The sequence below is a fragment of the Bidens hawaiensis genome, unplaced genomic scaffold (assembly GCF_021521415.1).
Source record: "Bidens hawaiensis isolate Kalapana, Puna unplaced genomic scaffold, B.hawaiensis_p1.1 tig00007050_1, whole genome shotgun sequence".
Lineage (NCBI taxonomy): Eukaryota > Viridiplantae > Streptophyta > Magnoliopsida > Asterales > Asteraceae > Bidens > Bidens hawaiensis.
The window spans coordinates 1227284-1231417 of record NW_027491486.1 but is presented as its reverse complement, the minus strand read 5'-3'; positions in this window follow the sequence as shown (position 1 = coordinate 1231417).

Below are 4134 nucleotides of genomic sequence, written 5' to 3'. Positions count from 1 at the left end.
TGAAGAAGTAATGAAGAAGAAATTCGAAATGAGTGCAATGGGGGAGATGAAATTCTTTCTTGGACTTCAAGTAGAACTGTTGTCAGATGGTATCTTCATCCATCAGACCAAGTATGTCAATGACGTATTGGCGAAGTTCAACATGACTGATGTATGCTATCAGTAGTCCTCTACCATTTAAATCATGGTATCGGTCCTAATCCCAACGGGGAGAAGGTTGACCAAACTTTATACCGATCCATGATAGACTCATTAATGTATCTTACTGCTTCTCGGGTAGACATCATGTATGCTACGTGTTTGTGTGCCCGATATCAATTGAGTCCAAGGGTCTCACATCTCATGATCATCAAAAGAATTCTACGTTATCTCAAGGAATGTCCAGGGGTCGGTCTCTGGTATCCTAAAGACGATGAGTTTATGTTGAAAGCATATTCCGATTCAGTCTATGGAAGCTGTAAGTTGAATGCCAAATCTACAACGGTAGGGTGTCAGTTCTTCGGCAAGCGTCTTGTCACCTGGCAATCGAAGAAACAAACCACGGTTTTGTTGTCTACTTGTGAAGCTGAGTATGTAGCTGCTTCCAGTTGCTGCTCTCAGGTTCTTTGAATACAAAAACAAATGCGGGACTACGGTTTGAATTTTCTTACTACCCCTATCTTCGTAGATAATAATGCAGCTATTTCCATTACTAAGAATCCGGTAAACCACACTAAAACTAAGCATATTGAGATACGGTATCACTTCATTCGTGATTGCTACGAAAAGAAGTTGATTACTGTAGACAAAATTCACACCGATGAACAAAAAGCAGGTCTTTTCACCAAAGTTTTTGATAAGTCAAGATTTCAATACTTATTAAAAATTAATGGTTTAAAAGTTTTGGGCGGTGTTGATAAGAGGGTTACCGAGATTACAGGTGTGTTAGATACCTTGTGATCCTGAACATTAGAGTCAAAAATTTTTTTTTACATAATTTCTCATACAGTTTTTATTTTAGGAGGAGAAAATTTTCATGAAAAACCAAAAACAGTGAAAAATTATAAAAAGCCAAAAACAGTAAAAAATTCAAAAATGACAAAAACATTAAAAAATATTGCTCCTCAGAAAATGAGTTTTTGAAGCAAAAAAGGAAGATGATAGTACATTGATCATCTGGTTCCAAATCCAGTAAAAAGTAGGCATAAAAGGCTGAGTGCTTAAATGTATTGGTGCTTTGGTAGGCCTTTGAAACAAACAAATAAGGTAAAGTAAGTGATATAAATCTAAATTGCCAAATTGATGGGGTATTAGTTTCTAGCAAAAGTCTTGATAATGATGGTAGAAATGTAAATAGCTAGTCATACTCAAGCCTTTTAATCAGAATGATCGGTTAAATTTGTTAAAACATAACTATCAGTAAGTGGTTAACGCTTCAACGATGTATGGTCTTATGGCTTTAAATCCTGTATTGATGGGATGCTTTAAGGTTCCTGGATCCATAGGGTCTTTATGCGGTTTATCATCTGGGTATTCATTTTGATGAATATTTAAACAAGCTGTAAAATGCAAACCCACAGATTAAAGCTACTTTATAAGTAATTAAACTTGATCGCACAAGTACTTATGTACTAAATTCATTACTGAAACGGACCACAAGAATGCAAACCCACACATTGTCCCCTTGCTCGCTTCTTATTACCATTAAGAAACGGACCACAAGGGACACAACGTTTGCAAGCCAACAGATGAAATCGTGCATACTCATCCATGGGAAAGGACTTTAGGGTATTTCTTGATAACGGGGGTATGTCTTGTAGTGGGGATTATTTGCTGATATGCTTAAAATAAAAGTATTTTTATCTTCTGATTCTAAGGTTTAAGTCAAGTTGGGGTGACTGTGTAAAAAATCAAATTATGCCTGAATCAAGATTAGAACTGATAAATCCTGAAATCTTGTGCTTAGCTGAACCAAATTAAATGTATCATCGAAATCTCTGAATCATTTGTTTTGAAAGGTTTAGGTGGATAACAATACCATTGACCAACTTAACACCAGTCATAATAAACGCTAAAAATAAAACTGTGATGGAAGGACAATTTGGTCAATATGATTCCCTGCTCAAACTCACAAAAATATGTGATTTTTTGTTTCGATTTCAAGTTTGTAAATATTTGTTGAATTACATTTGCTATTTGTTTTTTTTTTTGAAAAACCAAAAAGATTTTCTCTTCTGATTTAGTTTTCGACTCTTGATGGGCGGGTGAACTAAATCTCTGTGTGTTTTCATGAATCAACAAATCTTGTAAAGTTTCTTCAATTCAAAATCAAAAAGATCAAAATGTGTATCTGTGTTCTACAAGGTCATTGATTTGGACTTGTTTAAAATAGAAATATTTTTTATAATTGTTCTTATTTAAGGTATTCCTATAATGTACAAGGACATTAAGTTGTACTTGTGACATTGCATTGGTGTGAACAGGACATGAATTCAAATGTTTGATTGGTCATACTTATGCAACGTATAAGTATGAGACTTATACACCGCATAAGTTATGCGCCGTATAAGTCTTACACTTATACGCCGCATATGTCAGAGTGTATATAGAATGTCATACGCCGCATAAATCACTTATGCGTTTAGATTTCCTGCTTTTGCTCTGGCATTGATTCACATTTCATACAATATCATCCAGGTTTTTTGATTATTGACATCTGTTGTGGTGATTTGCACACCAATCCAGATCTTGAAGGTGAGAATTTGTTTTCAGATCTGAGTGTGAACAGTACCGTCGGCACGTATATTTCAAAATTGATCTTAATAATCCATGGTTTGATGCAAACTAATGATCAATTCATCATAGATTGATATTACGAGTGTGTTGATAACATTTAATTAGGTTTATATGGACTAATAATGATTAGATCTGAAAGTTGAAACTTATCCGTTCATATATAACCATTTTTACCATGTAAACATGATAACATCATAAAATTAAATTCAAAATGTTTTAAAATAAACATAGGCGATGCTTGTTTGATTGGTTGTAATGTCCAATTGTATTGCAGATTGGTAATTTGAATTTTGTTCAAAGTGCAGACTTATACGCCGCATCCGTATATGTTCTCAGTTGACCAAAGTCAAACCTTAGGATATACCCGCTGATAGGACTTATACGCTCTTAGGACTTATACACTGATATATACATATACGCTGATAGAAAACTTATACGGTGGAACAAACATATACGTTGAATGAAATCAATATTAACATGTTTATGTGTTTGTTTTTGCATATGTGTAAGAAAGTTAAGATTACTGATCAAAAACACAACATTTATGCTTATTTGAATGAAGAAGATCCCAAAGCTGCAAAGTTTAAAGTAATCAAGCCATTCTTAAAAAGATCCAGAATTTTCAAGGCAATTACACATTCAATGGATCCGTATGAAAGTATTGTGACTGAGTTTTAGAGTACTGCCAAAGTTGTTGGGAAAGATATTCATTCCACTGTTCAAGGTCAGAAGATTGTAGTGGATGAAGCATTGATAAGGAAAGTTTTGGCATTCGGGGATGAAGCATCAGATCCTGTTGATCTAGATGAAAGAATGGTGAAAGGATGCATGCTTCGAATGGGATATAGAAATTCATTGAACAGATTGGCTTTAAGGAAGCCTGCATTGTCAAGGCCATTCAAGTATCTTGTTCATATTATGGTACATTGCCTTGGACATAGCAAAGGTGGTTATGAGGAAATCTTGGATTACCAAATGAGTATGATGGTTGCTTTGTGCTTGGACTTAAAGTACAGTTTCTCTCGTATGATCTTGGACAATATGAAGATGAATTTTGGAGATGATCAATGGTTGCAGTATCTAAGATTTATTCAAATGTTTGTTGAAGAAGTATTCCCTGGAGTCAAAAAGGAGGGACCAACAATACTTTTGTATCATGTTACAGGAAACAATTTGTCAAAGCTTGCTACTTATAAGAAGATCAAAGAAGCTGTTGTTCAGAGGATTATTTGGGCATCTCAGGAATCTAGGATATGTGGCTCCTTCTGATAATAAATGGAGGAATGATGGAAGTGATTCTGATAGAGCTAAGGAAGAAAGATTGATTGTGGATTTTAAATATGTAGGCAAGAGGTTTAT